This window comes from Narcine bancroftii, chromosome 2 (assembly GCF_036971445.1).
Source record: "Narcine bancroftii isolate sNarBan1 chromosome 2, sNarBan1.hap1, whole genome shotgun sequence".
NCBI classification, from domain to species: domain Eukaryota; kingdom Metazoa; phylum Chordata; class Chondrichthyes; order Torpediniformes; family Narcinidae; genus Narcine; species Narcine bancroftii.
Genome location: NC_091470.1, coordinates 232,449,419 through 232,474,418, shown reverse-complemented (window position 1 = coordinate 232,474,418; position 25,000 = coordinate 232,449,419).

Below are 25,000 nucleotides of genomic sequence, written 5' to 3'. Positions count from 1 at the left end.
CTTAAGTACAGCAAGAAGTGCTAAAAAAAGAACAAAGCACTGGTTGTAGTGTTATAACAAGTCAAAAAGTGAAGGAGATGATGTTACTCAGGCTGAATTGCAGGATATACAGAAAAATCCAAGTAAACAATGCAAGGGCATCAGGTTTTTCCCAAGAGGGGTTCATTCAATGGTCCGATAACAGCATGAAAGAAATTGGCATTGAACCTGGTGTTCATGTGTCTTCTGCCTGATGGAAGGTAGGAGAAGAGAGTGAGAGCAGAGTGGGATGGGACATTTAATCTGTTGGAACTGGAATTGGAATTGGATCATCAGTTGCAGAACAAAATGTTGCAAGGCTATGGAGTGGGGTTGGGGTAGAACTTGTAAAGTGTTTGGTGAAGTGAATGGACTGAATGAGCTCCTGCTGTGCTGTAACTATTCCATGATTTCATAAAGTCCTTGATTGCATTCATGGTAGGATAAGTCTATAAGATCATGGGACTGAAGGGCTGAATTAGGCCATTCAGCCCATTGAGTCCTGTCCTGCCATTCAAATCATGGCAGATGTAGTTGTCCTTTCATCACTTCCTTTTCCCCACAACCTTTGACGACCTTACCAATTAAGAATTTATCAACCTCTGTTTTAAATAATTTCAATGACATGACCTCAACAGCCGTCTGTGGCAAGGAATTCCCCAAATTCACCACCCTCTAACTGAAAACATGATACACAGAACTTGAGGTCCTGCTGACATTGCTGTGGCTCCTCCAGAGGATTGATGGATGTGCTACTGAGATGAAAGGTCAGGAAAACCCCAGCTTTTACAGCTGTCTTTTGCTTGTATCTTATTTCTGGCTGGTTGAATAGAGGAAGAGGTGGGCCTGGGGTATCAGTGGGAGCTTCGATTTTTCATGGGTGCATTCTCAGAAAACTTTCTATATCACGATTTTCCATAGTCTGAACCCTTCACAAAAATGGACAACATTTATTGCTTTTTCATCATATTGGCCATTGATTAGATGAAGAAACATAGACAATAACCCTACAGGATAGTGACCAAGTAGCGGACCAGTGAGGGGCTCAGTGGCTGAATTAACCATGTAGGCCGCGAGCTGCTAGAGACTGGTTCATGGGAAACTGGAGGGTTCTAAGGTCAAGAGGTAGCCCCAATGGACCTGAAGGTTTTGTGGTCCTATCGGTGGAGTTTGGGTGGCCGATGAATCTAACAGGAGTCTGTGCGGCTGCAGAGGCTGCGGGAGGGCTGGAGGTGAATCCACAGATGCTCAGTATCTCTGAAAAGACTCTCTTTTGCTTGCCTTTCTCTTATTACAAGGAGCACTAATGGCAACTCTTTGCCTGCCCTACAGCTGACTAAAGAAAATTTCATGTAATAATACATTTGCTGTTTTATTGCATGACCATAAAAGAACTTTGAATCTTGAATCTTTTTCTCACTTTGAGTCTGTATGATTGACCAGATAAGCCAAAGATCGGCTGGCGTTTTCGCACACCCCATCCCACTGCCCTTTTCATTAACACCCTCAACTCCCAACCTCATTACCATTTCACGCACTTGCTGAAGCGGTCCCAAAATATCACATCTGGCTTTGCATAGTGGACTGTAGGCAGCGTGAAGATGGTGAAATTCAGCTGTTTGATATTACGTGCAAAGGTCTGGCAAATGGGCGGCAGGGTTGGCATAATGCAACACCATTCTGGCGATCGGGATTGGGATTCAAATCCTGTGCTGCCTGTAAGGAATTGGCACTTTCTCCCCGTGTCTGCGTGTTTTCCGCGGAGGCTCCAGTTTCCCCTCACCCTTCAAAATGAACTAGGGGTTGTAGGTTCAATGTAGGTCATTGAACAGCATGGGCTCATGGGCCGAAATGGTCTGTAACAGTGCTGTATTTTTTTAAAAATGCCATACCAGTCCTGATCTCAGTTAACTAATCAACTGAAAGCAAAAGTTCTGACACTTGGAAGTCCTTTGTGGTTAATTTGATAGAAGATATGACATTAATATTGTTCCAAAAGCAATCATGGGTCCAAAATTAATTGACCTGGTGATTCAGCATCATCATCGATAATAAGTTAATGCTTTGAAAAATTGACAAATTCATTTCTGCTTTTTCCTGAGGCCTTAATGTACCATGGCAGTCATTCTCAACATTTTAGCCCATGACCCCATTTGGACTCTGCTCAAAGTTTCTGCATCCCTTTCCCTGTGATGCAGTTCATACTTTTCTCCTATTGACTGCATAAAATTATTTTATCAGTTGAGTCCATGGCCCCCTTTAAATGTATTGTTGCTCCCCAGGGTGGGGTATCATATGGCCCCCATTGAGAATGGCTGCTCTAGGTAAACAGGTGATGAAATATTGTGATGTGTTTCGTAGCTGAGAACACTGAACCCTTGAATTTAATCATCACACGGTCTGAAAGATTGGAAAGATGATGGTGCTACCCTCACCTTTGCTTCCACAGTCTTCTCCTGTTGCTGTTGGATCATGGAATGTTCGTGGGAATGTCTGCTGCAATTGTACCCCTGTAGTTCAGTTACAGAAATCTTCCCTCATGGAATTTGCAAATCACTTACAAGAGAAACAAAATAAAAATTCGGTCCTACAGAATCTACGTGAGAATGAACAAAACGTAGGAAGCAAACGACAAATGTTGTCAGTTTTTGCTGAGGTTCACTTTGCAGAAAATGGTGATAACGTGAGTTCTCTAGGGACGCACCCCTCTGTAATGTAGGTGCTTCATATGTGTGAGTTCTTCGACAACACATGGATGAAGGAAAAGGTTCTTTACTTTAAAGTTGTTGTAAACAGGACCATGAGGAAGACCATGAGGGTGCAAGCCTCCATTACAGATCTTACATTGTGTCTCTTGCTCTGTGTCAGCCCCCTGCTGGAAGCCAAGTATAATCAAATGGGAACTATAATCAAGGCCTTGCTAGTGGCCATGCAAACAGGATCATTATCATTACATCTCCCTTTCTTAAAATGAAAGTAGCTTACTTTTAACTAACATGTTATCTTTGTATAACATTGCAATTTTAACTTTAACACCAAGATCATACATTTTATTATTATCAACATTGTTAACATTTTAAAAACTTGTTTTGTGTGTTCACATTTACATACACTCAAACTTGAAGAACGAATAAGATAGCATTACATCATTCTATAACAGGAGGCTTTAAATTTGCTCAGTGAGTCTCTTAGGAGGATTCATGTATCTTGGTGATCTCCTGAATAATTGTCCTTGAATCTGAATTGTTGCCTCAGACGATGTCTTCTCAACTGTGTATTCAGGTTGTTCAACAGTATCTGTCATTCCATCTATTGTGGCTGGTCCCATTTGAAAGTCTCGATGATTTCTCTACAGAACAGCACCTTCATCTGTCTGAATGGTGTATGACCTTGGTTGGACTTCACTTAAGGACAGTGTTCTTCTGAGTCCATAAGTTTGTTTTGTCTTTTAGCCTTACTTGGTCACCAGTGTAGAGTTATGGTAGGTTTTTTGTTCCTCTGTCAAAGTAATACTTTTGCTTTTCTTTCTGTTGTTCTTTGAATTTCCTAATTTTCTCCCCCTCTTTTGATTTTAGGAGGTTCTCCTGAATGGGTAGGTTTGATCTTTGCCTACGTCCCATAAGGAGATGTGTTGGTGACATACCACACTCAAGTGGTGTTGTGAGGTATACTGGCATGCTCTGTGTCCTTGGCATGTTCACAATGGCAGACACCTTTCTGGGATCTGGCCTGATGCCCTCACAGCCAATATAATATGTCCTACAAATATTAGTTCTGCCACCCAGAGCATTGCTCTCTATTTAGCTTCAGGTTTGCTTTCTTTGTTACTTCCAGCACTTTCCTTAGTCTCTCATGCAAATGTGATCACTAACATTACAATAGAGGACGCTTGAATTCTCCAAAAGCCACTTCAGTGTTCAACAGTTGTGCCTTGGCTAGGAAAATGGCAGTTGAGTGGGAGATGTTGTTTCTTGGGGATTATCTAAATTTGGGAGGAAAACAAATCAGAAAGGACTATGGAAGATAAAATGTAGATCATTACAATACAGTACAGCCCTTCAGTCCACCAAGTTGTGCTGACCTATGTAAACCTGCTCCATGATGATGTAAAAAAACACAGGAACTCTGCATGCCTTGCAGCATCCATAGGAGGTAAAGATGTATAACCAACAAATTTCAGGCCTGAGCCCTTCTTCAAGTTTGAAGTAAAGATATATAACTGGCATTTTAGGCCTGAACTCTTCGTCAGGATAATTAAATCAGTGGTTCTCAACCTTTCTCTTTCCATTCACATACGACTTTGAGTAATCCCTATGCCATTGGTGCTCTATGATTAGTAAGGGATTGCTTAAGGTGGGATGTGAGTGGGAAAGGAAGGTTGAGAATCACTGGTCTAGACCCAATTGTTACTGAAATATTTTGCTTGAGAAAAATTGTCAATGGCCCATTTCCTTTGGATTTATGAAACTGTACACCTAATGAGTCAATGAGGTTCAATTAAAACAGTGGTTTTCAAACTTTTTTTTCCCACCCACAAACCACCTTAAGCAATCCCTTACTAATCACAGAGCAGAGGAATTACTTAAAGTGAGATATGAGTGGAAAGAAAGAGGTTGAGAACCACTGCATTAAATTCGTTCTCTTGTATTGGAAGCACTTTAAAGATTTCATTGAAGGTAAATGAGTTTCTTGATTCATTAATGGAAGTTGATTACGGTGTAATTAGCACTTCACTTTAATCTGTACATCAGTCCCGAGGGCCTGAATGATTCAAGCTGGTTGCAAATAATTAGTTCTTGGTATTTTCTGATTTTGTGGCATCCAGAAATGAATGAATTAATGAATGATTGGTGAGCTCCACATGAAGTAGATCTCCCTTGGAATATCGTAACCGGGTTGATTTTTGTGATTTAAATTCTAATTTATAAAACATCCCATATAGAAGCAAGATTCAACCACTTGATTATTTTTTTCAGATAGACATATTTTATTTCTTTTATAGTTTGATCAGTACAAGAAAGCAGAAGTGCCATATGGGAGTGCTTCATACCAATGGCAAATGAGACCTAGGCATTCTCGTTGACTCTGAGAGAAAGGATGGAGTCACTATTGATTCAAAAAGACAGTGCTGGAGAAACTCAGCAAGTCAAACTGTCCTTTATGTAGCAAAGATAAAAACCAAGTTCTGTGGGATTCTCTCTCACTGATCTCCACCTGTAACCGCTTTCAGATGGAATGGCTGGGAGAATGCAGCTCCGGAGCCGGCTGCGGGTGTGTGCGAAGTGACATTCAGGTGGTAGCGCTGAAGGCATGGTTCTGCAAGGTCCGCAGTGGGGAGAGGCACCGCAGAGTAAACACCGGCTCCTGTCGACTGTGGCCGTAGTTCCGCCCGCTTTCGGGTGCCTAGGGGAAGCGCTCGGAAGTGGAGAATACATCTACCCGAGAAGGGTTGGGTAAGTACTCCTCAGGTCAGGGTTCTCCACTTTCAAGTGGCCTCCCAACAACCGCATTCAGGTATTTTAGGCGGCTTTACATTGGGGTATTCTGGCCACCAGTTTGTTATTCCTGCTGCCCTCAAGTACCATGTACCCACCCAGATATCTTTGCTAACTAAAGGGCACTGTTTAACACGCAGATTTTCTCCATCATTGAAGTTTTTACTTCAACCATGGTGTCTGCAGACTTCATTAATGATGCAATCTTCTAAAATAATAAATAGTTTTATCAGTACCGTTATTTTTTTTGGCAAGGATACGGAAGAAAAATTAAGTTGTGTTGAAGTTGCTGCATAATATGTTGACCTTAATTTTGTGATCTTATTTTAAATTAGTGTATAATTTAAAAAAAAGTAATTTCAAATATTATTTCAACTACATTTAGAAGCAGATTCTACAGATTGGAATTTATGTTTGTAAAACTAAAAATGCCAGGCAGATCAGTGGCTTGGGTTACCCATCCAGTATGGACACTGCAACTGAACAAGGCCACGGGAAACCACTTCAGTATCTTTCCCTTATATAATCATGAGCTCAACATCAACTATGGTCTCAGCTCAAAGGCGGAGCCTTCACGGAAGGAGAGCAGGGGAGGCAACAATTACAATTCGGAGGGTCAGGGATAATGATGGATGGAGAGACATGATAGGCCACGCTGAACGACAAGGCACCTGAATGATGATTTCAAGACATCGAGTGCAATATGCCTCACCTCATCCCAGAGAAGGAACAGACAGATATAAAGTAAAACCCCTGATATCTATGGGGTTTGGTAGATGCAGGATAAGTGATTTTTCCGGTTGCTTGAGATTGTGTAGTTACTTATGACAGGACATACTGTAATATTAACAATGGTCATTCATGCACTGAACATCTCTTCTAACCCCTTGACCTGCTCCACCATGATTGACCTCAGGTTCTGTGCTCCACTAATTCCTCAAACCCATGACCATAGAATCCAAAAATATAGAAATATGTCAATCTTGGTCTTTTCGATACAATATTGAACATCAGTGGAGAATGTTGAAGTTCACAATCTCTAAAGGAATAAATGTTCCCTCATCTTATTTCTATTGCTCCAATGATCAAATTACAGATTCTGGATGCAGATACTTTGCATTTAAGATATGGTTTTGCTTCAGTTATTCCAAAAAATAGCAGTCTGATAAGAGAAAGCATTATTTACATTCATACGATGCTCTTTAAAGATACTCCCCAACTTATGACCGTAATTTGGACCGAAGGACTGTCGTGTCTCGAATTGATATATGTCAGAATGCATACTTGTTAGTCAGCACCCCGGGGTCCATGGGCTGGGTGTGGCCATCTTGATTCCTGTGCGTATGTGCGAGTCTTTGGTTGGCGCAAGCACGGTAGGTTTGCGTATTGGAGTTCGGTTGGCATGTGCGCGAGAGTTAAGCACCCTAATGATATTGAATTTGTGCCCTTAACTCTCATGCATGCGAACTGCACATGTACCAACAAAAGACTCGCGCATGTGCACAGGAATCAAGAGGGCCAGCCTAAGGACCCCGGGACACCCACTAACAAGGTAAGTCTGCACATTTTGGCTCTTACATGCCCTATATCCCTGTTAACGTTTGTCAAATACAACATAAATCGCGTAAATGATATACTTTTTCTTTATTTTTTTAACAAATGTTTGGTTGCATGAGCGGCTGGACGTATAGCTAAATTGGATAGGTCACAAGTCGGGGAGTACCTGAATATGATCCTGCCTTATCAGAAGGAACATCCTAATTTAATGAAGAGAGATTTTAGGAGGATGACTTAAATCTTTGCCAATGAAGTGTGTGGTGAAGAACATCTTAGGGAGGAAAGAGAAACAGAGGTGTTCAGAGGGACTTGCATCAGGAAGAAGCTGGCCTGATTAGAATGGAAGGGTTCAAATCAGGATCCAGATGACACCAAGACATTGATAGGCTTCATCTCATTCGAACATTGAAGCAGACTATTGCCTCCTTAGGCTATTCTACCATTCAAGGCTGATCCTTTACCCCAGTATCACATTTAACCCTAACTCCATAAGGTGTGATTTCTTTAATATCAAAATTTATATTGATCTGTATTTCATCAGATTACTCTCCAGTAGACTTGGACATTGAATCCCAACATTTACAACCATACGTTGAATGGCTAACCTCTTAGTTTTAGACCGAGATTTCTGGTTGTCAGCACCCCAGCCCAGGTAAAACAACATCTTTGCAACAGTGAGCATACAGTCAGTTTGCTTTATCACACCTCACAGTACACTCGTTCCCCCACCCCACCCGCCAAGCCAGGAATCAATGTGATGAACCTGGGACTTCCTGCATGACAAATACATTCTGAGGTTGGGAGACCTGAATGGTCCAAATTCTTGCAGCAGTTTGATCAGGGACCTACATAATCAGAGCAAGATAGCTTGTTCCTTAAATCCTCTTCTCATAAAAGCCATCGCACAAATTCAGCTTCTCATTTCATCTCAGTGACTATATGATAACTTTTATGTATAATTTTTTTACATTTTAAATTAAAAGTTTAATTGTTAAATACATTTAAACATACAGCACGGTAACAGGCCATTTCAGCCCATCAGCCCATGAGCCCATGCCACCCAATTAACCTACAACCTCCAGTTTATCTCGAACGGTGGGAGGAAACCGGTGTCCCCGGGGAAAACCCACACAGACATAGGGAGAACGTACAAATTCCTTAGAGGCAGCATGGGATTCAAACCCTGTCCCATTTGCTGGCGCTGCAACAGTGTTGCGCTAACCGCTACGCTAACCATGCCGCCCCACAGAAGGAAGCCAGATCTGTCCGGGGTGGCACAATCAGTGTAGTGGTTAGCGCAATGCTGTCACCGGTGCCAGCGACTCAGGTTCGAATCCAGGGCTGTCTATAAGGAGTTTGTACAGTCTCCCTGTGTTTGCGTGGGTTTCCACTGGGTGCTCTGGTTTCCTCCCACCTTCAAAACGTACGGGGATTATAGGTAATTGGGTGTAATTGAGTGGCGCAGGTCTGTGGGCAAAAAGGGTCTGTTACCGTGCTGTATGTCTAAATTTAAATTTAAACCTCTCTGACCATCAACACCTTTCGTCTTCTCACCATTTAAATGATAGTTTGTTTTGCTAGTTAGTCCACCAAAATGAATTCCCCATTATATTCCATTTTCAATTACCTTGTCCATTTGCTTTGTCCTGACACACTCACATCTACCATCATGAAGCACCTTAGAGAGGCTCGTCATGAGGCACATCAAGCTCCTGCTGCCCTCCCACCCCATCCCGTCCCATATCCAACCACTCTACGGACAATGCCATTGCCACCACCCTCCATCTAGCCCTCACCCACCTGGGAATAAGGACTTGCATGTTTGAATGCTGTTTATTGACTTCAGCTCTGCATTCAACACAAACACACCTCACTACCTGATAAGGAAGTTGAGCCTGCTGGGTCTAAACACCTCCCTCTGCAATTGGATTAGATTCTTGACGTCCTGTCCGGGAGACCTCCAGCAGTCCGGATCAGGAACAGCACCTCCAAAATCATCATAATGAGCATGTTTTCCCACTTGCCCCACCCACCCCCCCCCCCACACCCCCCCCCCCCCCCCCCCCCAGGCCTGCATGCTTAGTCCATTGCTGTTCACACTGTTGACTCATGACTTTGCAGCTCGAATCATATCATCAAGCTCGCTGGTGACACCACTGTGGTGGGTCTGATCAGTAAGAATGATGAGTCAGCGAACAGAGATGAGGTGCAGTCACTAACAGACTGGTATCTGAACATTAATAAAACAAAAAGGGTTGTCAACTGCAGGAGCGCCCAGGAGGAAATCACTCACCACTGACGATTGACAGCTCTACCGTTGAGGTCGTCAAGTGTATCAAGTTCCTTAGAGTGCACTTGGTGGAGAACCTCACCTGGACCCTTAACACCAGCTCCATAGCCAAGAATGCCCAGCAGCGCCTCCACTTCCTGCAAAGGCTAAGGATTCATCTTGCACCCTCCATCCTCACTACATTCTACAGAGGATGTATCGAGTGCACCCAATGCAACTACATCACTGCCTGGATTGGAAGCTGTACCTCCTCAGACTACAAGACCCTGCAAAGGATAGTGAAGTCAGTGGAAAAGATCACTGGGGGCTTTCTTCCTGACATGAAGGACGCCTACAACACTGGATGCAAGTGAAAGGCAATGAACATTGTGAAGGAGTCCACACACCCCTCACGTAAACTGTTCCCTCTTCTGTCATCTGGCAGGAGGTACCGTAGCACTTGGGTCCTTATGTCCAGATTGGGCAACAGTTTTTCCCCCCCAGGCCATCAGGCTCCTGAATTCCCAGAACATATGTGGATAGTGGACCGTGCACTTGTACTGTATACGTCTTAATATTTTAACTTATATTTATGTAAATCTGCTCCATGATCTTGGAAAAACACCATCTCATCTTTACTGTGCAATGCATGGGATGAGCGACAAATAGGGTGACTTGACTTGACTGTTAATATCATTAGATGAATCCTGCATGACCATATCTGCCTTTTCCTCACAGCCCATATCGCCACCTACCTTTAAATCAGCAGTTAACATACAGGAGGCAGGGTCCTGCTGCCTGATCTTTATGCCAATGGTTCAGTACTGCTTTAAATGGCCTGATAAAGGAACCAATGCTGTTTCATTTTTACATGCTACAACCACAGAGATCCATCCCCGAAATGGAGGCTCCTGTGCTGGGCAACGTAACAAGAGGAGATGCAGACTCTGGGGTAGCAGCTAGACCAGCGCAGGGCACCAGTAACAGAGAGAACATTTCGCCCCTCCCCCCCTCCTCCACATTGAGAGGAAAAGCATGGGAGATGATTCTTCAGGATGGAAACACAGTGGTTGAAGGACCCACACAGGCCTTGGGCTGCTAGTGAGTTACGATCAAAGGGTTCGTGCAGACTGCGGGCTGCTGGAGAATGGCTATTTTGGAACCAGGAATCAAAATTGGGATTCAAGAGGGAGCTGAGGACAAGAAGGGCTCCTGAAGGGCCTTGGGCACTGAAGGCTTCCTGATCGCATCGGAGGTTTGCATCTTGAGCTCGGGTGGCCGATTGTTTGAACAGGAATCTGTGCGGCTGCAGAGGCTGTGGGAGGGCTGGAGGTGAATCCACAAACACTCAGTAACTCTGAATGGACATCACTTTCTCCTATTATTAGGGGTGCTGGGCAATGCTCATGGTGACTCTTTGCCTTATGGCAGACAAAATTTATATTACATTTTTATGCATTATTATCTGACAACAAAAGGAGCCTTGAACCTTGATAATAATGATAATAAATGTATTGTCATGCACTTAAGCACAACATACATTAGCATCAGGATTCTTACTTGCTGAAGCAAAGCAGTTTAAAGTAGAAAGTGCCTCCAACAATGACACATTAATGTCGTCGTGAAGAGAGCACGTCAGCGCCTCTACTTCCTCAGGAGTTTGCAGAGGTTTGGTATAACACCAGAAACCCTGGCAAATTTCTACAGAGGTGTGGTGGAAGGTGTGCTGACCAGCTGCATCACGGTCTGGTATGGGAATACCAGTAACCCTGAGCATGAAGCCCTACAAGAGGTAGGGGACACCGTCCAGGACATCACAGGAAAAACCCTGCCCACCATCGAGAACATCTACAGGGAGCGCTGGCGTTGGAGTGCTGCAGCAGCAATCATCAAGGACCCACACCACCCAGCACACACGGCTACCATCAGGAAAGAGGTCTGGGTGCCACAAGACTCGCACCACCAGGTTCAGGAACAACTGCCACCCCTCCACCATCAGACTCCTCAATGACAAACTCAATTTGGGACTCATTTAGGGACTCTTGTGCACTTTATTGATTTTCCTTCTATTCTCTCATATTGCACAGTCCGTTTGTTTACATTTGTTAATTGTTTACAGTTCTCTATTTGTTTACATGTGCATGTTGTGTACAGTTTTTTTTTGCACTACCAATAAGTGGTAATTCTGCCATGCCCACAGGAAAAGGAATCTCAGGGTTTTATATGATGTCATGTATGTACTCTGATAATAAACCTGAAATCTGCAATCTGAATTCTGAATAGTATCCATTAAATCATCAAACTACTCGGTATGGACATAGATAATCAATATTCATAGTTACAGGGGTTTAAAAAAAAGCAGTGCTTCAATAATGCAGACAGGTCTTTTGTAGAGCTGGACTAGTTTATGATTTGATGAGTGAGGGATTGTCATTGAAAAAAAATCTTGATCTTAGACGTAGAGGACTTCAGGATTTTGTACTTTCCACCCAATGGTAGCAGAGAGAAGGGGTTGTGACCAGCATGTGGGGAGGTCCTTTGTGATGTTGGCTGCCTTCTTGAGGCAGTGGATGGGAGGTCAGAGGCCGTGATGGACTTGGCCACATTTGTTATTTTCTGCAGTTTTCTGCATTCCTGGGCTTTCCAAACCATTCAGTCAGTGTACATTCCATCATACACCTGTAGAAGTTCAAAGGCATGCACAAGACCTCAGGCTCCTTTACAAATGCCTCAATGAATTGAGTCCAAACAAGGTCCTCCAATATGTTGACTCATGAACTTGAAGGTCCTGACCCACTCCACCGCGGAGTAGTCCATCATTCTTTGGTTTCACCTTCTTAAAATCCACTTGTAAGTTCCTTGGACGTTGATGTTGAGAGCAAATTTTCTGTTCTGGCGCCACCTAACAGATTCTCGATCTCCAACCTATGTTCTGACTCATCATTTACAGTCCTTTGGTCGCCAGTGTTGTTGGAGCTGAACTTGGCTATGTAGTCATGAGGGTTGAGGGAATAGAGGAGGGGTCTAAGCACTCAGCCTTGAGATGTCCCTGTGTTAATGGTCAGAGACGATGAGGTGATGTTGCTGATCCACACTGATTGAAGTCTACCGATGATGATCCAGTTGCAGAGGGATTGACGGAGTTCCAGTTCCCTTAGTATGATGGTGTTGAATGCTGAGCTGTGGTCAATGAACAACTGCTTGATGTAGGCATTCTTATCGTAAGAAAGCATCTATCATTGATCTGTTGTGACAATAGCCAAACTGAAGTGAGTCCAGGTCCTTTCTGAGACAGGAGATGGTTAACTCAATAATGAACAACTCAAAGCACTTCATCACAGTAAACGTAAGTGCCACCCACCGATAAATCATTGAGGCAGGTCAACTTACTTTTCTTGGGCACAGGTATAATGATGGTTCTTCTGAAGTAGTTGAGGACCTTAGACCATAGCAGCGATGGGTTGAAAATGGCCATAAAATGTCCAGCCTGATGATTCTCATAGTTTTTAAGGACATGGCCAGGGACATCATCTGGGCCAAATTATTTCTGAAGATTCACCCTCATGAAGGTTGTTTTTGCATCAGCTTCAGAGACAGGAAGCCCAGAGTAACCGGGGCTGTGGGGGCACTTGAGGGCACATCGTGGTTCTTCCTTTCAAAGCAAGCATTGAAGGCATTGGGATCATCCAACGTGATGAAACGATCCAACGTGATCCTGCTTGTTTTGAGTCATTGGGTGCGATGGTGTACGAGCCTGTCTGAGGCTCCAGTTTGGTACCATCTGCTCCATTTTCACTCTATTACCATCGGGAAAAAAAGGACCAGGAGCCTAAAGACAAGCACTCAGCAGCACAAGGACAGCTTCTTCCCGGCTGCCACCAGACCCCTGAATAATCAATGACACTACCTCACTTACACAGCACCATTATTTTTATTTTTTTCTAGTAATATAAGGTGGTTATAATATGATGGTTTGCACTGTGATGCAAAACACTGAATTTCATGACTTATTCACAACAATAAATTCTGATTCTGGTTATCCACATCATAAATAGGGGTTTTGAACAGCTGAGGCTTCAGCACAGATGTCAGGTTGCCAGTTTCAACCTCCCAACAAGGAAATGACCTGTTTACTTCAGCTACACTCCTTTCTGTCCATTAGCCAATCTTCAATTCAGGCCAATAAATTGTTCACTATCCCGTGCGCTCTGAAACAATGCACACAGGTGCTGGAGAAACTCAGCAGGTCACGCAGCGTCTATGGGAAGTAAGGGGTAACCAACGTTTCAGGCCTGAGTCCTTCATCAGGGTTTGAGCAAAAAGCAGGCAGATGGCTGAAAAGGAGGGCGGAGAGGGGAGGCAGGGAGAGAAGTATGGGCAAGCAGGCGAGGGGGCTGTAGGTGTCTACTGGTAGGAGGGTAAAAGAGAGAAAAGAAGCTTAAAATTGGAGGGAGGGGATAGCTCAGGAGAAGGGTTGAGAGGAAACTGGAGGTCGATGTGAATAACGTCGGTTGGAGAGGCCCGAACGGAATATTAGGTGCTGTTCCTTCAATTTGCCAGGATGCTCAGGTTGGCAATGGTTGAGGCCATGGATGGACCTGTTGGAATGGTAATGATGTATGGAATAAAAATGTTGATTGCTCCATATTACTGATGTCAGGCAAATTGGCCCACATTTCCTTGTTTTAGAATTCAGAAACGCTGGAGGAACTTAGCAGGACTTGCAGCATCCATAAGACTGATCATTCGAGCCTGAGCTCTTCCTTAAGGTATGAGTTAAGAACTAAGCGGCTGGGGGGAAGAAAGAATAGATAGGGAGAGAAGTACAGATCAACAGATGAAAGGTGTTAATCAGATATGGATGGGACACAGGAGAGAGGAAAGGTCAAGTCAAGTCGTCACATTTATGGCCATCTGCTTGTACAAATACAAGCCGGCGAAACAGCGTTCTCCAGTCCTCAGTGCAAAATATGCAGACACACAACCAGACATAACACACATACAGGCAAACAGTACATTTGCAGGACAAGTATTCATCCATCCCAATAAATAAATAAATATTGTTTCATGAATAGAAGAGTTTCGGAGGGTCAGTGGGAGCAGTTCCTGTGGTTGTCCAGCGATCTCACTGCCCGTGGGAAGAAGCTGCTCCTCGGCCTGGGGGGGCTGGCTTTGATGCTCCTGTATCCCTTCCCTGATGGGATCAGCTGAAAGATGCTGTGTGTGGGGTGGTAGGGGTGCTCAATGATTTTGCACATCCTTTTCAGATAACCCTCTTCAGGTGAGAATTGATTGAGGAAGAGGAAGGATGTGTTTGGATCTGTGAAAACAGAGTTGGGGGGAAAGAGAACAGAGCAAGAAAGTGGAGAGAAGTCTCTGTTAACTCCATCTATATCAGGGGTCTCAAGCTTGCGGCCCGCGGTCCAACTGCGGCCCTTGGGACGATAGTTTGTGGCCCACCTTAATATGAAAGTTTAATGTTAGTGCGGCCCGCAAGTTTGATATGATTGGCACTTTTCAGTGTTGTGTGCGGAGCTGAACGAACCTACCAATCATGGTGGGGTATATTGCTCTCGGGGGCGGGACATCGGCTGGGCTTATTGCGAATATAAGCATATTTGTGTGCATTTTCTATTTGTCATTATATGCACGCGGCACATGTGCAATTTCCGCGGCCGGTCCCGCTTCACGCAGTTCGGCGCGTGAACTTCAATAAGTCCGAGTACAGGTCCAGACTTACTGACGAGCATCTTCAAGCCCTACTGAGGGTCTCAACTGCCTCCTCCCTTAAGCCAAATGTGGATCGTCTATGCGAGAGGAAGGGCTGCCAGATCTCTAGCAGTAAGAAGTAGGCAGAAGAAGACATGTTTATGTTCAATGTTCAATTCATGTTCAGAAAGTTAAAGGTTAAAGAACTGTTAATACAGACATTTGAATCTGAATAATAATAATTATATTTCTCCAGTCAGGAACTATATGTGGTTTCTTCAGTCTTCTATATCTGCTGTATTATTATTATTTTCATTTTATTTATTTATTACTGATTGATTTTATTTTTTTTCTTATGAATTGTTAATTTATTTATTTTTTCATCTTATTTTGTGTTAAAAAATAAAAATAAAGACATCTGATAACATTGGAATGTTTTTGTAAGAGCTTTTCTTGTGGAAAACCTGATGCGGCCCAGCCTCACCCAGACTCTACCTCCAGCGGCCCCCGGGTAAATTGAGTTTGAGACCCCTGATCTAGATGGAGGTTGCCTGTGGGTCTGTATTCCTCTGCCTGAACTTTCTTCTCTCCCCCCCCACCCCCCCCCCCCCAACCCCAGCCTTTTAATTTAGGCACTGCCTGCTTTTTGATGAACTTTGTTGAGTTTTTTGAGGAGGTGACAAAAAAGGTGGATGAAGGTAGAACGGTGGATGTGATCTATTTGGATTTTAGTAAGGCTTTTGATAAGGTTCCGCATGGAAGGTTAATAAAGAAGGTTCAGTCAAGAGGGATTAATAGAGTGATAGTGACATGGGTTCAGAGATGGCTGGAAAACAGACAGCAGAGAGTCATGATGGACAACTGTCTGTCTGGTTGGAAGCCTGTGACGTGGGGTGCCTCAGGGATCGGTGCTGGGTCCCTTGTTGTTTATCATTTATATTAATGATTTGGAGGAGGGTGTGGTTAACTGGGTAAGCAAATATACGGATGATATGAAAATAGGGGGAGTGGTGGATAGTGAGGAAGGTTTTCTTAGATTACAGAAGGATTTGGTTTGTTTGGAACAGTGGACTGAAAGATGGCAGATGAAATTCAATGTAGACAAGTGCGAGGTGCTGCATTTCAGAAAAAAATAACCAAAATAGGACATATGCAATTAAGGGGAGGGCATTGAGGTATGCAGGGGTACAGAAGAACCTTGGGGTTATGGTACAGAGTTCATTGAAGGTGGATTCCCATGTAGACAGGGTGGTTAAGAAGGCATATGGTATGCTGGCCTTCATAAATCATAGAGTATAGGAGCTGGGAAGTGATGCTGTGGCTGTTTAAGGCATTGGTGAGGCTAGGTTTGAGGTATTGTGTTCAGTTCTGGTCTCCAAATTATAGAAAGAATATATATAAGGTGGAAAGGGTGCAGAGAAGATTTACAAAGATGTTGCTTGGCTTACAGCATCTAGATTACGGAGAAAGATTAAGGAGACTGGGACTTTATTCATTGGAACATAGATGGGTGAGAGGGGATTTGATAGAGATATTTAAAATTATGCAGGGAATGTAAATAGACTCTTCACCCTGAGGGCAGGGTAGGTTGGAACAAGAGGGCACAAGTTAAGGGTAAGGGGGCAAAACTTTAGGAGAAATATTAGAGGATGCTTTTTCACTCAGAGTGGTGATTGAATGGAATGATCTTCCAGAAGAGATAGTTACGGCAGGATCCCTTCTGTCATTTAAGAGAAGGTTGGATGTGTACATGGATGTGTGGGGGTTGGAGGGTTATGGGTGGAGAGTGGGAGGGTTGAGCTAGTGGAGTTGTTCAAGTGAACCGGCGCGGACTTGAAGGATCGACATGGCCTGTTTCCGCGCTGTAAACGGTTATACGGTTATGTGGTTACTCATAACTTGACGAAGGGCTCAATCTCAAAACATTGGTGATATATCTTTGCCTTCTATGGATGCTGCAAGACCTGCTGAGATCCTCCAGCATTTCTGTGTGTTTATTGAGTCATTCAGTTCTACAGCTCAGAAATAGGCAATTCAGCCCAACTTCTCCCTGCCAACCCATCTAGTCACATTTGTCTGCGCTCGGCCCTCATCCATATTTCAGATTTATTGTCAGAATACATACATGGCATCCCATTGCTTAAGTCCTGCCCAGATAGATTTCCCCAGAGGTATGTATTGGTAAAAGCCATAAATGTGTGTGAGAGTGGTGAACATCTTTCAGATTGCTAAAAAATCTTATAGATCTTATTTATATTTTACACTCGGCTTCACTTCGATACGCAGTGTGTGCAGATGTGAAATGTTCTGTGTGGCCTGAATTACTGAGAAATAGGTACTTTCCAAATTCTGCTTGTTATACATGATTAAAGCAAGGGGCTGTCTCCTTTTGCATCTGAATGTACTGAGATGATGTAGGGGTAGGACGTGGTGGAGAAAGCCCGTCCTCCAACAGTTGAATGCTGATTTAGAACTGGAAAACCTTGACCATTCTTTTCTCCTGAACATTGGGTTGAGTAAACTTAGCAGAAGCCAGATAGTTTCTCATGAACTCGGTCACCTTCAGAACTTTCTGCTCTACGTCATTTTTATGAGAAATGGCTTTTTACGGGAAATGCCCTGGCTGAGATGTTACATTAGACACTATCCCTCAGGCCAGATCCTGTTTGATGCTCAATTCTCAATCACGGCTCGACAAACAATCCTGGCCTGATGTTGGAAGGAAAGACAAACTTTCAAATGTCGAAGGCTGCTTTGGTCCTAACATCTATAGAGGTTCCCAAAGAGCTAAACCCATAATATTGGGGGCAGAGGAATTGTTAATACTATGGGTGGGATATAGGAACACAAGAACATAAGAAATAGGAGAGGGTCGTGATCGCCTGACTTCCTCCTGAAGTCCAGAGTCATCTCCTTGGTTTTGTTGACGTTGAGCGCAAGATTGTTGCCATTACACCACTCAACGGGTTGATCTATCTCCCTCCTGTATGCTTCCTCATTGCCGTTTGTGATTCTTCCGACAACTATGGTATCATTGAGAAAATTGTAAATGCATTGGAATTGTGCCAGGCCACACCGTCATGGGTGTATAATCAGTAGAGCAGTGGGCAAAGCATGCATCCTTGGTGTGCGCCTGTGTTGAAGATTAGTGAGGAAGAGACATTGTTTCCAATTCGAACTGACTGTGGTCTTCTGATGAGAAAGTCGAAGATCAAATTGCAGAGTGGGGTACAGAGGCCCAGAGTTTGTAGCTTCTTGACCACTGAGGGAATAATAGTAATGAAGGCTGAGCTGTAGTCGATGAAGAGCAGCTGTATGTATGAGTTGCTGTTTTTGAAGTGATCCAGAGCTGAGTGGAGAGTCAACGATATTGTATCTGCTGGGTGGGGGTGGGGGGGAGGGGGGCATGATTGTGACGATTAATGAATTACAGTGGATCCAGATCTTTGCTTAGTTATGTGTTGTTTCTGGCCATGACCAGCCTTTCAGAGCATTTCATCACAGTAGAGGTTAGTGCTACTGGGCGACAGTCGTTGAGGCAGCTCACACTGCTCTTCTTGGCTCCGGGATGATTGATGCCCTTTTGAAGCAGATGGGAACCTCTGACTTCACCAATAAGAGGTTGAAAATGTCCGTGACACTCTTGCTAGTTGGTTGGCACAGAGTTTCGGTATCCTGCTAGGTACGCCATCAGGGTCTGATGCCTTGCGAGGGTTCACCCTCTTGAATGATGTTCTGACGTCGCCCTCAGAGACAGATATCGCACGGTCTTCAGCCTTTTCAGTGATTCTAGTTGGCACCGTTTGGTTCTTCTTCTCAAAGCAGGGATAGAAGGTGTTCAGCTCATCGAGTAGTGAAGCATCACAGCCATCGATAAGTGCTCGCCTTAGCTTTGTAGGATTTAATAGCCTGCACTCCCTGCTGTAGCTGGTGTGCCTCTCTCTCTGTCACTACCTTCCTCCAGAATTGTCACTTTGCTTCAGAGATAGCCTTTTGCATTGTATCTGGATTTCTTGTAAAGATCTCGATCCCCAGCCTTAAACACCCTTGTTCTCACCCTCAGTAGGTTGCAAATTCTTTGATTCATCCAGAGCTTCCGGTTGGGGAATATCTGGTATTTGCATGTGTGCTCACACTCGTCCATGCAGTCAGTGATGCATATTCATTCAAGTCTATTGATGAGTTCTTGAATATGGTCCCGTCCACCAATTCAAAGCAGTCCTGCAGACACTCCACCTCCTTCTACCATACCTTCGCTGTCTTCACTGTGATTTGGTCTTCAGTCTCTGCTTCTACACCAGGACTAGAAGTACAGCTAGATGATCAGACTTGCTGAAGTGTGGTTGTGGTATGACTCGGTATGTGCTCTTCATGGTGATGTAGCAGTGATCGAGTGTGTTGTCAGAGACTTCTTTGGATTGGCCTGGTTGAAGTCCCCTACAATGATCAGGAAGGCACCAGGATGTGCTGCCTCATGGCTCTAAATCACAGTGCTCAGTCCCTCCAGTGCCAGCCTATCATTAGCCTGGGGAGGAATGTCCAATGTGACCAGGATGATGACAACAAGGGAGAAGACTGCAGAAAAAAGATTCAGTGAAGCCAGAGAACTGGCTATGGTTTTGCAGGTAAATGCATCCATTGAAATGGTAACAAGGATGGGATATCTGTAAGATCCACACCCACTGATCAAATGTAGGGGTGGTACCTGGAAGCCGCAGATGACCTTGCACGGAGCCAAAATTCCCTTTATCTCTGTAGGCGTTATAGCACTGAAGGAACCAAAGGAATGATTAATGTTTTTAATTACCAATTTGTTTTAAAATTTGGTTTAATAGATTTTTAAACTCCAGTAATCCCGTTATTTGTAATTCAAGCAACCAATAAAAAAATAAACTGTGGAAAATAAATGAGCAAAAAGTATGAATGTTTAAAATTGGCATGCCTCAACATTATTTTTAAAAAAATTATATTTAGACATACAGCACAGTAACAGGCCATTTTGGCCCATGAGCCCAATCCCAACCAATTAACCTACAACCCCTGGTTCATTTCAAATGATGGGAGGAAACCAGACCCCCCGGAGAAAACCCATGCAGCCACGGGGAGAACATACAAACCCCTTACAGAGAGCGCAGGATTTGAATCCCGGTACCGATCACTGGCGCTGTAAAGGGGTTGTCCTGACTTGGTCGGCTGGAGGAGAGTGAGAATGTCAGGATCACCCATGTGGCAGTGAGCCAATGAGAAGGTGAGAAGGGTTTTATTAGACCATCGTAATTTTGTAAGCTGTTAACACTCAGTATAATCATCATCTGAAACCGGTAATATTTCACTTTTATCCCAATTTACTTTATACCCAGACAATACTCCAAATTGCTCCAAACACTTCTGCAAGTGTTTCAAAAATTGTTCCAGATGTGTTAAATATATCAACACATCATCAGCAAATAAATTAATTTTATTTTCATTTTCTGCAATTTTAATTCCTTTAATATTCTCATTTTGTCTAATTGCTTGAGCCAATGGTTCTATGACCAATGCAAATAAGGCTGGTGACAATGGAAAACCTTGACATGTTGATCTCGACAATTTAAATGACGAAGAAGTTTGGCCATTCGTCACCACCTTAGCATCTGGATTTTTATATAAAAGTGGTCCAAAATTAAAATTTTCTGGTACTTTAAATAAAAAAATTCCATTCCACCTGGTTGAATGCTTTTCTGCATCAAGCACGACAATCATTGGTTGGTTGGGCTTATGTCTCAACGCATCGATCAAAGTAATCAATCTAAGAATATTATCTGAAGCATACCTATTCTTAATAAAACCTGTTTGATTAACATGTACTAATTGTGGTAAATATTTAGCAAATCTATTTGCTAGTATTTTAGCTATTATTTTATAATCTACATTTAATAAAGAAATTGGTCAATGTGAAGCTACTTTCAAAGGATCTCTATCTTTCTTTGGAATTACTGTAATTATCGCTCTTGGAAAAGAATCTGGTAGTGATTGCTCCTCTGTTGCCTGTTTAAGCACGTCCATAAATACAGGAGACAAAACTTCATAAAACTCTTTATAAAACTCCACAGTAAACCCATCATCTCCGGGAGATTTCTCATTTGGCAAAGCTTGTATAGCCTCCTTAATTTCAAAATCTGTGAATGGAGACTCCAATTCTTTTACATCTTCCTCTTTTAAAGCCAGCACATCTAAAGCAGATAAAAATGACTCAATAGAACCATTTCCCTGAACCTCTTCAGAAGTATACAACTTTTGGTAAAATAAATGGAATTGATCATTGAGGTTTATAAGTAACCATTGAATTCTTTCTAACAGCGTTAATAGTCTTAGATGCCTGTTCAGTCTTCAACTGCTAAGCCAACAAATTATGAGTTCTATTCTCTAATTCATAATAATGTTGTTTAGATCTCTGTATCAATCACTCATATTAGTACGTTTGCAAAGTATTATAGCGAAGTTTCAATTTAGTCAATGCTGCTTTTTTTATCTTCAGTAGTATTCTTTTGAAAATCTTTTTCCAAAACTGCAAACTCCTTCTCCAACTTCAAACTCTCCACCAAAAATTGTTTCCTAACTCTTGCTGAATAACTAATAATTTGACCTCATAAGTACGCTTTTAAAGCGTCCCATAAAACAAAATTACTAGTGTTTATTTGTAAAAAGGAAATAATATGCTCTTTAATGTAGCTAATGAAAGAAGGCTGTTTCAACAAAATTGCATTAAATCTCCACTGGTAAGTCGTCTCCATAACTTCAGAACCAACACAAAATATAAATAACATAGAATGATCGGACACAATCCTGCTCTTATATTCAGCTTGGGTAATCCAGGCCTGAAGATGTGCCAATACTAAAAACAAATCTATTTTAGAAAAAGAATCATGACGTGAAGAATAAAAGGAAAAATCTTTTTCTGATGGCTTTAATCCAACCCCAACCAACCAATTTGCCCCTGCAGCTGCTGCAACCGTGTCTGCCTGTCCCGCATCGGACTTGTCAGCCACAAACGAGCCTGCAGCTGACGTGGACTTTTTACCCCCTCCATAAATCTTCGTCCGCGAAGCCAAGCCAAAGAAAAAAGAATCTTCTCCAAATTTCAACCAAATTCAAATCTTTCATTAAAGATGCCATCTTAGATTTTGTTATAGGTTTTGGAGATTTATCCAATAACAAATCCAAAACACAGTTAAAATCTCCTCCAATTAAAATATTTTCATTAGGCTGATTCAAAGTCAAAAAAGTTTTAGGTATAAATTGTTCATTATCCACATTAGGTGCATACACATTCAATAAGGTCCATGACTCCTCAAAAATTTTACAATTCATCATCAAAACTCTACCAGCTGTTTCAGAAACTAATTCCAGTTCAAACGGTATCTTCTTATGAACCAGAATTGCCACGCCTCGTGCCTTAGAATTAAAAGAAGAAACGACAACATGTCCAACCCAACCTCTTTTCAACTTATATGTTCTTTTTCAGTTAAATATATTTCTTGTAAAAAATCAATCTCAACCTTCATCTTTTTAATATACGCTAGTACACATTTACACTTAATCGGATTTTCAAGACCATGTACATTAAAAGTCATGTATGGAAATAAGATAGATCAACTAGTTGAGTGGTGTCCAACCTGGCACTCATTGTCAGCAAAACTAAGGAACTGATTGTGGACTGATTGAGGATGGAGAAACCAGGAGAACACAAATCTCTCCTCATCAAGATGTCAGCAGTGGAGAGGGTAAGAAACTTCAAATTTCTGGGTGTCAACATCTATGAAGATCTAGCCTGGGACACATGTTCATAACAATAAACCTGATTCTAATTCTGAATATGAACCATCCCCACCATCAAGAAAATCTACATGAAATGCTACCGTCGGAGAGCAGCAGCAACAAGGATCCACACCACCCAGGACACGCTCCATTCTCACTGCTGAAATCAGGAAAGAGCTATAGATGCCACAAGACTCACACCACCAGATTTAGGAAGATCTGCTACCCCTCCACCATCAGACTCCTCAACAACAAGCTCAATCAGGCCCTCTTACTTTGCACATTAATTATTATTGATTCTTTATTTTCTGCATTGCCTAGTGTGTTTACATTTCTTTCTTTGTTTACATTTCTCTCTTTTGTATATGTATCTTTCCCGGCAGAGTAGTTTTATTGTCTACCCTCATAAGTAGAAATTCTGCCTGGCAAAAGAATCTCAGGGTTGTATGTGATGGCATGTATGTACTCTGACAATAAATCTGAACTTAGAAACAATAGGTTGGAAGAATCTTCAAGATCCTCTGAATTATGTTGTAATTATGGTTTATGTTATTGGGAATGAGATAATTTAGTACCATTATTAAATATGCATCTTATCTCTTACTTTTTATCATAGGAAACTCGTAGCACCTTGCTTGCCCATTAACGTACCATTCTGTTTTCCAGGTAACTGAATTGAATTGTTTATTGTCAGTTGTACGGAAATACAGGGAATAACACATTGTTTTGTGTGCTATCCAGGCAAGTCAACCTTTAGATAGTACACCAGGGAGTGGAAGAATAAAACAAGGGTGTTATTGTGAAGCAAAAGTGCAGGCTGTAGTATTGTAATTTAAGGAAAAATTGGATAGGTATATGGAGGGGAGGGGAGTGGAGCGTTATAGGCAAGGTGCAGGTAGGTGGGACTAGAGGAGAGTACTTGGTTCAGTGCAGACTAGAAGGACTGAGATGGCCTATTTCTCTGCTATAATTGTTATATGGTTATAATATAAGATATATTCAATGAAACTCAACAAGGTGCCTTTCAAGGAATGGGTTGCCATGAGAAGGTAGGGGACTGTAAAATGCAGGGTAGATCTTCTAGGTTTCTCAGGGATCACTAAATTCCAATAAACTATTTTGAAAGACAGCAATATTTTTCATGATTCCTTTGAAATAAATTCAAGCGTGTGGTATATCGACTGTATTTAAATGGAACAGTGTGCCATCCTAAACTGATATTAATAGAGACTGCTCCAGGCAATCAATTCACATTTAAATCTTTTAAAATTGCGATATCCAGCACAGTAACAGGCCTTCTGAATCACAAACCCATGCCACCTGAATCCCCCAATGAACATGCAAGCCCCATACATTTTAAAGGATGGGAGGAAACCAGAGCCCCCAGAGGAAGATCACTTCATTACAGGGAGAAGGTACAATCTCCTTATAGACAGCTGACTCGAACCCGGTTCATTATTGCTGTAATAGCTTTTTGCTAACTGCTACGCTAACCGTGTTGCCCAATTTGAGGATTATTTGTTCAAAAATATCTCCTGAATATTAAGGTTATGCCTGTGGCACGAGGAAGTTTGCTGGAAGTGCTTTAGGAATGACTGGAGCTCGGTAAATGAGTAACATGCAGGGAAGGTAATTCTTTAACTCAGTCACACATTGGGAAAGGAGAAAAGTCATCATGATGTATAATTGGCAAAGTAAATCGTTTAACTCTGTGTAGATGATTGGCAAATTTGGAAACCACACCAAGACCATGTTAAATCCAGGACCTCATTGGCATCCAGCTAGTTGACACTTACGTTAGACTGGGCAGGATATGGGGATGCAATGGATGCCATCCCTCTGATGGATTGTAGCTTCTCACTGGTTTGTGGCATGTCGTGTCTCGAAGGATCCAATGGGAGGAAATGGTCGTGGTATGGGTGAGGGAGGCTTGGGAATCCTTGAAGAACACAGAGTAAAACAGTTTACTTCTCAGTCTTCTTTATCATGTCTCTTTCGATCTGGATTGGATGGATAGGATTTCCACAGTGTCTCTTCTGTTGGGTGCTAGGCTCTGGAGTAAAAAAGCAACGTGCAGGGCAAACTTAGCATCTATGGAGAAGGCCAAGGATGGACAGATTGGTGTGGGAATGGTGTCTAACCAGGCTGCTTGCCA